The following is a 13211-nucleotide window of genomic DNA, read 5'->3' on the forward strand; positions in this document are numbered from 1 at the left end:
GCAACGAAGACCCAGTGCAGCCAAAAATAAATAAATAAATAATAATAAATAAATAAAAGCTTTAAAATAAAAAATATATTGCTTACTCTACATACATTAGAGATATACATTCAATTTTCTCTCTTTTCTTTTTACTGACAGCGGTGTGGGTTCAAAACAGTTTAGAGACTTCACTGTAGAGACTATATAAGCTGATGAAATGACTTTTTAATTTGTCTCCTTCCTTGAATCTTTCTGATTCCCCATCCACTCGCCATACTGCTACCAGAATGACTTTTTTTTTTTTTAAACAATATAGAGCTGATTTTATCACGCTTCTGCTTAAAATATTTCCATTGTTTTCCATTGTCCTCTGGTTTGGCTTTTCAGGGTCTCCTGCCCCTGAATCCATCCTGCCTCGCAGCCCCGCTGAGGTCAGTTGCTGAGTCAACAGCGCTTTCTCTGTCCAGCCTCCATCACTCGCATACATATGATGCTGCTCTGCTTGAGTTGTCCTTCCTCGCTTCGTCCGATGACAATCAGCTAATTCCTAGACCACTTCACCTTAAGTGTCATCTCCTCTAGGAGCCTTCCTCGGCCTTCCCAGACTGACTTAGGCATCTGTGCTGTGCCCCCCTCCGTACTGTTAGAGCATTTGCCACGCTATATTGTGAGTGCAATGCATCTCTTATCTGTTTCTCCCACTGAGAGTAGGGTCCTCTCTGACTGTGTACTTAACTGCCTAATGCTCCTGGGGATGAAGTAGGCACGAACATTTGTTGCGTGGACATAAGAATGTAGGCATGGGGCTTCCCTGGTGGCGCAGCGGTTAAGAATCCGCCTGCCAGTGCAGGGGACACGGGTTTGAGCCCTGGTCCGGGAAGATCCCACATGCCATGGGGCAACTAAGACCGTGCGCCACAACTACTGAGCCTGCGCTCTAGAGCCCGTGAACTGAAGCCCACGCATGTAGACTCCGTGCTCAGCAACAAAGAGAAGCCACCACAATGAGAAGCCTGCGCAGTGCAACAAAGAGTAGCCCCCGCCCACCGCAACTAGAGAAAACACGCGCACAGCAACGAAGAGCCAACGCAGCCAACAATAAATAAATAAATCTATTAAAAAAAAAAAAAAAGAATGTAGGCATGCATGCAGAGTTAGTCCTGCAAGTTAGTTGGCTGTGACGCTATAGACTGTGGCTTCTAGGTCACCGCTGGATGCCATTTTGAAAGTCAGGTCCCTGTTAACCTCCAATAGGTTTAATCCTGGCATCAGCACGCAAAACGTTTTTTTTTTTTTGCGCTACGCGGGCCTATCACTGTTGTGGCCTCTCCCGTTGCAGCGCACAGGCTCCGGACGCGCAGGCTCAGCGGCCATGGCTCACGGGCCTAGCCGCTGCGCGGCAGGTGGGATCTTGCCAGACCGGGGCACGAACCCGTGTCCCCTGCATCGGCAGGCGGACTCTCAACCACTGCGCCACCAGGGAAACCCACAAAACATTTTTATAATAATGACGATGTAGGCTGCTTTACCCTTGGCTAGAAGAAGAACTACATGCAGAGCCCCACTCCAAATTTTCCTTCAGGGTTCTTGCCGGGACACCACTTTCATACGGAAAGTTATTTCATAATAAGCCCCTTTAAGTATATCATAATGTAAGCTATATATACTTGAATGGGTTCCATTACTAGACTACTGTTTAGAGAATTCTATTAGCTGGTGAATAGAGTTGTAGAAGTTCTTATCTATGCACTGTGATGTGGCTGAAAGAGCTGTTTTCGAGAGATTTACATTGGAAAACAGTTTGGCAGTTCATCAAAAAATTAAACACAGCTACCATATGCCCCAACAGTTCCACTCCTAGGAATGAAAACAACCCAATGTCCATCAAGTGATGGGCAGATAAACAAAATGTGGCACCTCCAGGCAATGAAAGATTATTCAACAATAAGGAGGAATGAAATTCTGATACACGCTACAACATGGATGGACCTTAAAAACATTATGCTAAGTGAAAGGAGCCAGACACAAAAGGCCACATATTGTATGATTCCATTGACACAATATGTCCAAAATAGGCAACTCCATAGGAACAGAAAGTACATTAGTGGTTTCCAGGGGATAGAGGAAGAAGGAAATGGGGAGTGGCTCCTAACAGGTAGAGGGCTTGTTCTTGGGGTGATGGAAATGTTCTGGAATTAGATAATAGTGATGGTTGGACAACATTATGATTATACTAAAAATCGTTGGATTTTCTTTTTTTTTTTTTTTTTTCGGCTGCGTTGTTTGCAGAATCTTAGTTTCCCGACCAAACCCAGGCCTCAGCAGTTAAAGCGCCGAGTCTTAACCACTGGACCACCAGGGAACTCCCTGAATTTTACTCTTTAAAATGGTGAATTTTAAAAAATATTTATTGAATTATAGTTGATTTACAATGTTGTGTTAATTTCTGCCACACAGCAAAGTGACTCAGTTTTTTATATATATATATATATATATATATATATATTCTTTTCCATTATAGTTTATCACAGGGTTTTGAATATAGTTCCCTGTGCTATACAGTAGGACCTTGTTGTTTATCCATCCTATATAAAATAGTTTGCATCTACTAATCCCAAACTCCCAATCCTTCCCTCCGTTACCCCCCATCCCCCTTGGCAACCACAGTTCTGTTCTCTATGTAAGTCTGTTTTTGTTTTATAGATATGTTCATTTGTATTGTATTTCAGATTCTACATATAAGTGATATCATATGGTATTTGTCTTTCTCTTTCTGACTTACTTTGCTTAGTATGATAATCTCTAGGTCCATCCATGTTGCTGCAAATGGCATTATTTCATTCTTTTTTATGTCTGAATAATATTCCATTGTATTTATATACCACATCTTCTTTATCCATTCATCTGTTGATGGACATTTAGATTGCTTCCATGTCCTGGCTATTGTAAATAGTGCTGCTGTGAACATAGAGGTGCATGTATCTTTTCAAATTCGAGTTTTGTCTGGGCATACGCCCAGGAGTGGGATTGCTGGATCATATGGCAACTTTATTTTTTCGAGGAAACTCCATACTGTTCTCCATAGTGGCTGCACCAATTTACCTTCCCACCAACAGTGTAAGAGAGTTCCCTTTTCTCCACACCCTCTCTAGCATTTATTATTTGTAGACTTCTAATCCGTATGAGGTGATACCTTATTGTGTTGTAGTTCTGATTTGCATTTCTCTAGTAATTAGCGATGTTGAGCATCTTTTCATGTGCCTGTTGGCCATCTGTGTGTCTTCTTTGGAGAAACGTCTCTTTAGATCTTCTGCCCATTTTTCAACTCGGTTGTTTGGTTTTTTGTTGTTGGATTATATGAGCTGTTTGTATATTTTGGAACTTAAGCCCTTGTTGGTTGCATCATTTGCAAATATTTTCTCCCATTCAGTAGGTTGTCTTTTCATTTTGTTTACGGTTTCCTTTGCTGTGCAAAAGCTTATAAGTTTAATTAGGTCCCATTTGTTTATTTTTGCTTTTATTTCTATTGCCTTGGGAGACTGACCTAAGAAAACATTGCTACGATTTATGTTTTGCCTATGTTCAGAGAATGTTTTGCTTACGTTCTCTTCTAGGAGTTTTATGGTGTCATGTCTTACATTTAAGTCTTTAAGCCCTAAAATGGTGAATTTTATATTATATAAATTTTATCTCAATTTTTAAATTGCAAAAAAGATATTTATAGTAATCTAATCTGTCTTTCTGAAATGTATTCACTGGTATTATGTTTGGACTTCAGAGAAGGCCAGCTTTAAATAAATGGCCCAGCACACTGCTATGAAAGAATGGGCCCTACACAGACACATCTCCACTACTCTGGGTCAGATGCTGGGTTTTGGTTTGGGGGCTTAAATTTCCCTCTGCCTGTCAGATGGACAGAGACCCATATACATCTAACCAGGAAATTTTGCACTTACTCTTTCAGAGGGGAAATACATATGTCATTCTTACTGCCGAGACCTGGTACATCTGGATTATCCACAAAATGGCAAATTTCGAAGCCGTATGCCCACTTGTGAAGTAAGACACTCAAGCCAAAGGAACCCTCAGGTAGGTGCTACGTGGTGCTTGCAGTGTTCTGGGTTGGGGGCAGTGCCATCACTTGAATGCCAGCAGAATGGAGAGTGGGCTCCTTATGCCCATGGCTTACCTGTATTTCTTCACAAGTTCTAGCTCATGTTCATTCTTTGCCATGACTCCTTTCCTCAGGGCCTGTTGCGTCAGAAGCTTAACCATGGGTCGTGATTCTAGAAATAACAGGATAGAATGTGCCGATAGTTTATCCAACAGATTTTGGATAAGATACAAGGCGTCGATCTGTACAATTATTGATTCATGTTCAGGATGAGTTCTGGTTGACAGGTGTGCTCACTGCAGCTGAAAATAGGACTTGAACTTTGAATGAGTATGTTGGTTGTTTCTTCATCTGATAAAGAACCTCAGTGCGAACACTCTGTTCAGGAATCCATCATTTTTTTTTTTTACTGGTTCTACTAAGGCAAAAGGATCTCCAGCTAGTTGGTCGTGATCTACTTCTGATCGATCCTTAGCCTGGTTTCTGCCAGACCTCCCTCCTCACTCTCCTCCCTGGTTTGGTGAGATTCCCAGAAGGAAGGCGATACCACTGGCAGTGAAAGCCACTCCTCTGCAAACTTGACTATTTCTAGCATCTTCTCTCCTGACCTGTCAAGATTTTTCTTTAAAAGTCAGCTTATTTTCCCCCCAGGTGGTTGGGGTCAGTGGCATTAAATGATCCTTGAGCGTCTTGTCAATTTCTGGGAGCTCGTTTTCGTGTCTGAGTTGGATTACCGAAATCAGGCAGCAATAGTCACCTTTCCTTCACATGTGTATGAGGTTATTATTCAGTCTAAGACCAAGAGGATGATTCTCTACAGCCCCCTGACCAATGCTGAGCACAAAAGACCAGATCCATGATTTTGCCACTTGTTCTTCCCCTAACAAAGTTAACTTTTTAAAAAATATATTTATTTGTTTGTTTGTTTATTTATTTATTTAGGCTGTGCCAGGTCTTAGTTGCAATATGCAAACTCTTAGTTGCGGCATGCATGTGGGATCTAGTTCTAGTTCGATCTAGGGGATAGAACCTGGGCCCCCTACATTGGGAGTGAGTAGTCTTAACCACTGGACCACCAGGGAAGTCCCCAAAGTTAACTTTTGATCAGAGCAGTAATAGCTGTTGTGATGAGTTTGTTCAGCGTGTGTGGCTCTCACATCTGCTAAATTCCCATTTAACCTAATTATGCTTGGCAAGGGCATAGGGAACGAATGGGGAATCTGTAAAGGGCATGAATAATAGCTTTTCTGGCAAATTGATGGCTTCATTTTAACTAGTGACTGATGTGAATTTTACACCTGGAGTAGATTGGAATTCCTGCAAAGTTGTACCAGCTTTAAAACTAACTTCAGAAAATGCCTTCATCTCCGAAAGAAAAGCTTGGATTAGGGATGCAGTTTGTAATTTAATAGGATGACTTTGGAGAGAGCAGAGAGAATAATAGAGGTATTGTGCGAAGCTCTAGGGAGAACAAATATATGCTTGTTCGGCTTGAAAAAAAAATGTAGAGTTCAAGTGTAAGGTTTAAACAAATTCTTTAGAAATTTTCTTAAAAGGCACCTGAACTCCCAGTGCTTGACTAATTCATATTATTTTCTTATACAGATTTTTTAAAAAGTAACACTGAGCTCTCCTATGTGGCTCTAAAAGTTTTAGAAAATTATAAAGTAATTTGATATGTAATTGATTTTAGTTCAATTATTTTTAAGTTGTAGAATTTAAGATTTACAAGTTGATGTTCTGGGTAGCTGCAGATTCAGTTTGCTAGGTAGGGCTAAAGCAGAACATGTGATAAATGGCTTCCCAACAGGCTGAGTATAAAATTTCTCTGTTTTAAGGTAAGAATGCCCCCAACTGAGAATGCCACTCTAGCATATAATTTCCTGCAAGTACATCTAGGGGATAATGATATGTACCTCCGAGAGGGTGATGAGAATTAAATTCAATTTGGAGTATTTTTTATTTTCATAAGGCATACCCAATATAACACATTGTTTTAATATTCTACCTAATCAATCTGCTCTTGTGAGTTGAGTTGGGATTTGATACTGTACTTATCTTTCCTCATGGGCTTTAAAGGTGCAAAATGATCAATGCAGTGGTTCCAAAGTCATTTACAGGATTCTGAGTCCTGGTGATATCTCAAGACTCAGGATATTAACTTTTTGGAAGTGTGTGTCTCAGCTGATTGTGTTATAAGATCTCTCAGACTAATTATAATCCCAGTGCTATTAGCTTTGGCCACTGCTAGAAGGATATACTTCAGAATGGTTTCAATTCTGTGGAGACCCTCAAGAAGATTATTTCAAGCAGAATCACCTAAAAGCTGTAGAATTTGGCCAAGAACCAAGAAAATTATTCTCTCTTATTTTGCGACTGCTTTTTGATATGGTGAGGACTTTGAAAGATGGGTGATGGAATAGAACACACCACGCAGAGGGACTATGCCTTTAAAAACAACAACAAATTTTGAATGCAATCCACTGTGCGGGAGACTACATAAAAGTTTAATATCTGGTGAGTGATGTTGGGAAATGATTGAATGGTTGGGTCTATTCCGATTTTCCGAAATTGTAATAGTAAAGTCAGGACTCAGAGAAGTTGTTGATTTTGTGACCTCCCCCCCCCGAAATCTGGTCTTTCTCAGAAGGGCTACACAGACGGTGTGGGCTTCCCAATCATTTATCCTCTTGAGACTCTGAGAGTGGATCTTTTCTCAAAGTAGGGGAAAGAAATGGAAGGGCTAAGTGAACTAGCAGAAAAGGGGGTACAGAAGCCCCACCACCTGTGCTTCTGACTGAGGTAAGGACGGGCTTTAAGGATGAAGGATGCTAGAAAAGTTACAGGAGATTAGGGAAACAGCCCATTACTAAAATCCCTGAGGAGAGGTTGTCTTTTCCTCTTTCAGCTCTAGATCCCACGGGCCACAAAGTCATTCTTTCAGTCATTGTGTTTTGTTTCCGTTGTTTTGGGCATTTTAAATGACACACTCCGATTTTGAATTACTCCCATCTAGCAGCAATGATTAGGGGCAACCATACAAAATTGCCATTTTCGTAGGTTAAAAATGGCTGAACAGCAGCTAATTTCGTAAGGCTCAAACTCAGACTAAGGGAATTATTCTTAATCATTGTGAGTCAATGGTAACATTTTCTTTTTTTTTAACTTAAGTATAGTTGACTTACAATATTGTGTCAGTTTCAGGTGTACAGCACACTGATTCAGTAGTTTTGCAGATTATTGGTAACATTTTCTGATGAGAGCACCTGCAGCGTGGCCTCCGCTGCACTTCTCTCCTTTGGGTGCCTGCAGACTGGGGTCAGCAGCAGGGCAGAGCCTTCATGTTAGGGTCCACGCAGGCCGAGGTCCGGATAGTAGGTTTCGTTTGTGACAGCAGAGCCACCAGAGGGCGCTCTAGCACTAGCTACCATATGTTTGAGCGTTTGCCACGGATTCCAATGGAAAAAACAGTAGACATACGAAGAATGCTAGTTTTTATAGAGCATGTATGGACAGAACTAAGGTTTAGACATATCTTTATTACGTTTATTGCTAATATTAATTAAGCTTCTGTGTGCTTGTCACATATGATTTCATTTTATGCTTACCACGATTCCATCAGCAAGATATTTTCATTTTCACAGATGAGGAGATCAAGGTTTACAGAGGATAAGTGATCTTACAAATGAGAAAACTAAAACAGTGACTTTATCCAGAGGCTCAGCCCTCCACTAAAGCTCCCTTGCCTTCCCTTCCCCCACCCCTTTGTTTTAAAAATCCTTGCTTTCAAAGAAAAAGAAAAGAGTGGAAGCTCGTGTCCAAGAGGTCAGTAAACTTTGCAGGCCTGTCTGCCCGCTTCAGGATACCATGTCCTGCTCCAGACGGCCCTGCTCCCACACATTTCTTAGGCTACTGTTTCTATGACTCCTTCCCCTCCCCCCTCCCCTCCTTCCCCCCCACCTCGAGCTTGCCCTAGAAGACTATTTGATGTGGGTTTCACCCTTATTTAAATTCAGAGGGGTGGGGGCCGATGAAAGGAGAGTGCTAGGGACCTCCGTACCCTCAAAGATGGCAGCTCTCCTTCTATTGCACTTTACATCATATCCACTACCCACAGTGACCAAGGGCAAGGAGATAAAGGCATGCAGCCCCCTGCTAGCCGGGTGGCCTTGGTTACCAAGTCATTTAACCTCATCTATAAATGGTATGTAACCAGTGTAGTAATATCTCATTTAGGGTCGTTGTGGAGATGTAGACAATGTATCAAAAAGTACTTAGCCTAGTACTTGGCAGGAACTGATTCACCTAATGTTGCCTAATATTATTATTTTCTTTAATTCTCCCAACAACCCTATAAGGTAGGCATTTCGCAGAGAACCTGGCTTAGACCATGATTCATTGAGCGCAAGTGCTTAACAGAAGAGGAAGTCTGAGTTCCGAGGGGCTAAGTGACTAGCCAAAGGTCCACAGCTAGTGTTACAACTACAGGTATTTCCAAAATTGTTTTCAGTTTCTCAGTAGGAGAGACTGAGAGATACCATTTTCAAATAAATCACGAGATGTGTGCCTTACGCAAGTGCAAGAGGTCTTCCAACAGCTATCGGAAAACCCCTGGTGTTGGTCAGTAGGGAAGCAACACCCCAAATTTAGGGGAGCCTTGAAACTGATCTAATTTAAATATTGTAATGTGACTCTCAGAACAATTAACATTTTCTTTATGGTTTGGTTGTGTTTAAAAGGATGTGGGAGGGGACTTCCCTGGCCGTCCAGTGGTTAGGACTCCGAGATACCACTGCAGGGGGCATGGGTTCGATCACGGGGAACTAAGATCCCACATTCCATGCAGTGCGGCCAAAAAAAAAGAAAAAGGATGTGAGGGAATATAATTTTGGAGGCTGGGGGACTAGGTAGAAGGTGGGGAGGGAGAAAGAGAAATAAAATGTGGTGGGAACACCAAGAACTGAGGCTCAGAAGACCCTGAGCAGGAACTTTGAACCCTGGCTTCATTGTCCTTTTTTTTCCAAAGTGAGCAACTTGGATTCTACTTCTAAAGTCCTGTGATTTGAATATTTTCTTTCTACCCTTATCTTGTAGATCTTTCCACCTTCTCTTTTAGATATCACACAGTGCTTTATATTCTCAGTATCAGTGTTAAAGGTCTGAAAGTGATTCACATTTTCCCCCAGTAACTTTATTATTGTACTCTTACAAGGCTACTCAATAATGCACCAGGTTCAGTCATTAACTAAAGTGAAGAGGTAAAGACCTTTTGTAGATTACAAATGGTTGAGCAATAAATAGGAAGTAAACAGCTGTATGTGTAATGATTCTGGGGTATGGAACTACTGGGCAGCGAGGCTGGACCAGGGCGTCAAATACCCAAAAGGGCAGTGTTTTGGGATCATTGTGGTGCTGGTAAATTACTGCTAGGAAATTTGGAATTTTTATCAAGAATTATAGTAAAATAGAGAAATATGCCATTTGGGGTCACAAACATTTGATGCTCCGTCAAGGCCACAGAACCACCACATCTCAGGGGGAGACGAGACCTTGGGTGTCAGTCCACCTAACAGCCTTCCCGATCGGGCTTACAGCCTGAGACAGCTGACCATCCAGTCTCTGCTTAAACAACTCCCCTGAAGGGGAGCTTATTAATTTAAGAAGTCATCTTCTACATGGTCAGGGCTGCAGACTTCTTGATACTGAATACGATATGTCTCCCTGAGCACTGGCCCAATCTCTGATCCGAGGAACAATACAGAACATATCCCTCATCTCTTTTCAGACTTCTGACCATCTCCTTGTTTTCTGGGTCATTGTTTCCCTTAAAACGTGACCAGAGGGCTTCCCTGGTGGCGCAGTGGTTGAGAGTCCGCCTGCCCATGCAGGGGACACGGGCTCGTGCCCCGGTCCGGGAAGATCCCACGTGCCGCGGAGCGCCTGGGCCCGTGAGCCATGGCCGCTGAGCCTGTGCGTCCGGAGCCTATTCTCTGCAACGGGAGAGGCCACAACAGTGAGAGGCCCGCGTACCACAAATACAAACAAACAAAAAAGTCACTTTCTCAATGAAGTCTTCCTTGACCACTCAAACTAACGCACCCCTCCCGCCCATCGTTATCCTCTAATATCCCTGTCTTACCGTCTTCATGTCATTTACCACCATCTGACTTTATTTTGTTTATTTCTTGTCTCCCCCTTGTAGAACGTAAGTTTCAGGAGAGGAGAGGCTCTGTCTGTTTTGTTCAAGGCTGCATCCCTAGTGCCTATCCCAGCCTGCACAGACTGGGTTCTCAAAAATATGAATAATACTTTTGATGTACACAGTCACCGATTCCAATCAATTGACTAGATCTTTTGGCTTTCAATATACAGCCTCCAAAGTGCTGGGGTTGTTGTCTTAAACACTGCCAATTGTCAACATGGACTTCAGCTCACAACTGGTAGACAATATTTGCTATTTGACTGTGGAACCTGTAATTTCAAAAGAATTTTTTTATAAACAAGTGAGGGACCCTTGCTCTCTGATAACTGCTATCGTACCTTTATTAGGTTGGGGGCTAATTCTTCCTGGTTAGCCCCTAAATTCAGTAAATGCCTCCTCTCCCCCATCACATTTCTACAAGCTGCCATCGCTAACAGAGAAACAATCATGTTCTTTGAGAAAACAATTGGCTCTCTCTCCGTATATTTCCATACTTTTTTTTTTCTTTTGTTTGGCTGCGCTGCGTGACTTGTGGGATCTTAGTTCCCTGACCAGGGATTGAACCCGGACCCTCGGCAGTGAAAGCCCAGAGTCCTAACCACTGGAGTGCCAGGGAATTCCCTCGCATACATTTTTAACAACCTCAAAACTAAACTCTGCATACGTAAAAGAAGGTAAACTACAACTATCCTGCAAGCAAGAAACAAAAGGCTCGTTCATGAGCAGAGAAGATTTTCTTGCTTCAGTTGTGGTGTGTGTGCTAGGAGAGCACTGGGGGGACCTCTTTTTGCACCAGTCGCCGATCCCTGAAGGACTGAAGTCTTGTTGATGGAACTCTACCCAGAATAAGAGAGGAGAGAAACTTTTCTAAGAATGCTCGCCATCCTAGACATTTCTGGGTTTTTTCCCCCCCCAAGGAATGTGAACTATCTTGTTACATTTTTTTATTTTATCATTTAATCCATTTGCATGGCACTGTTGCAAAGCAACTGAAAAACACATTCCAAAGCAGAACTCATTGGAAGTAAGGCCACTGGCCTCAAAATTCAGCGTTCAGCAGTGCCTGGCACCTAATGGACACTCAGTAAGTATATTAACCAAACCCAGAAGTTGGAGGGGGTCCTGAAAGGAGACGGAGCCCCAATTCCCAATGGCTCAGTGATGAGTTCATTGCCACAATTACCAAGGGAGTAGGTGGAAATGTGGAGGCTGAGGTGGTAGTAAATAAATCCTAAGATGGCAATGCTGAGAACGCTGATCAAATATGAATTGAGGCTTCCGTATGCAGACACTCCAAGAATTTTCCCAGGCAGAGACCAACAGACCACAGACTATTACTGTCAGAAGCCCATAGTGGGACTTAGACATAAAGGTGGCGGCAGGTTTGCTGCAGATAAACAGGACTTTGCTTTTCTGACCCTTCTGTACGTGCTGCATGTGTGAAATGGAGATTAGTATCCTCCTTGAGGGCTAGGCATCCTAGACTCTTGAAAGTCTGAGGTGGTGTTTTGGTGTTGCCAGGTGGGGATCACGGGTAAAAAGCAGTTGTTCAAGTGATTAGGTCCAGATTAAGTACAGCTTTATGGGCGGGGGGCTGAGACCTTGAATCCTATCCTTGGGCAGATCAGCAGACGCTGCAGTTCACTGAGGGCAGGGATAATTGATTCTCTAGCTACTCGCCAAGGAATAAAAGAACAGCTGGGGTTTGCAACTGTTGCGGCAGATCGATTTCAAACGAGGCCTGGGGAGAAGGAGCTTGTGGCAGGAGCCGGGCTGGAGATAAAGGCTTGGGTGAGCACAGCGATCCCCATGGGAGGAACCTGGGTGACATTTCACCTGAAGCTGAGAGGGTGAGAGTCACACCCTGGCTCTTGGTCCTGCCTTTATCAGTCACAGCGACAGCAGCAGCTCTCCTGCTTGAGCAGGTGCAAGTACAAAGAAATGGAAGGACCTCTCCCCCCACCGTGGGACACAAACTAGAACGTCCTCTGTGCAGAGAGGCAGTGACTGGCCGCACTCACGTGTCCACGTCCTGGTCTTCTTCCCCGGCACGTAGCTGCCTTACGTTACCCAGGCGCCCTGGCGTTGATGGCCATGCGCTTGCTGTTCCTGCCCAGGAAATGTGGTGGAAGCACTGCCAGCCACACTCAGGCCCGGCCCCCAGGTGCAACCAGTCCTGTCTCCTCATCCACCAGCTGACTGGAGACGATTTCGGGAAGCTGAGGGGTGGCGGGAGCCCGGGGCCCCAGTGACAGCCCACCCACAAGGACTACAGCCTGGGGGGTTCCCTACGACAGCTAACATACTCCGAACAGCAAGCACCCTTCTAGAGCTGCAACTGCTGGAAACCTCATTCCCTGAACGAGCTTCACACAAAGTCCCATTGAGGGAACTGCGCGTCTGGGAGATGGGGCTCCACACGCCTGAGCTGCCTCTCGGGGTGCTAGGACTGAGGGGCTTCCCGGCCCCCACCTCCAAGCCTGCTTCCTGGGCACGCTGCGGGCGAGAAGCAGCTTCCTCCCGCAGGCAGGCTCAAGTGCTGCTGTTTCTCTAACTCGAGTCGATGCTGGAAGAGTCTTTGGACGGGCTCTCCTGTCTTTCCCTGCATACCGTGGGCTGTGTCCACGTGCGTATGTCTGTGTGTGTGTGTTTGCCTGTTTTTTTGCTTTTTAATTGTGTGCGTCTGTGCGTAGCATAAAATCTTGCTATTTTTTCCCCAGAAATATCTAGTTTTGATCTAATATGAAACAATGAAACTCTGGTTATTAGCTAGATTAAGATAACATAAGGTCACTAAACACTTCATGAAAGAACATGAAACAAGATATAAAATTTGCTGTTTTAACCACTTGCTTGTTTTTCTTCTTGCTATTACAACAGAGGGCCCTAGGCCTTTGTAAGGATCACTTATCC

Source organism: Delphinus delphis, chromosome 11 (assembly GCF_949987515.2).
Source record: "Delphinus delphis chromosome 11, mDelDel1.2, whole genome shotgun sequence".
Taxonomy (NCBI): Eukaryota; Metazoa; Chordata; class Mammalia; order Artiodactyla; family Delphinidae; genus Delphinus; species Delphinus delphis.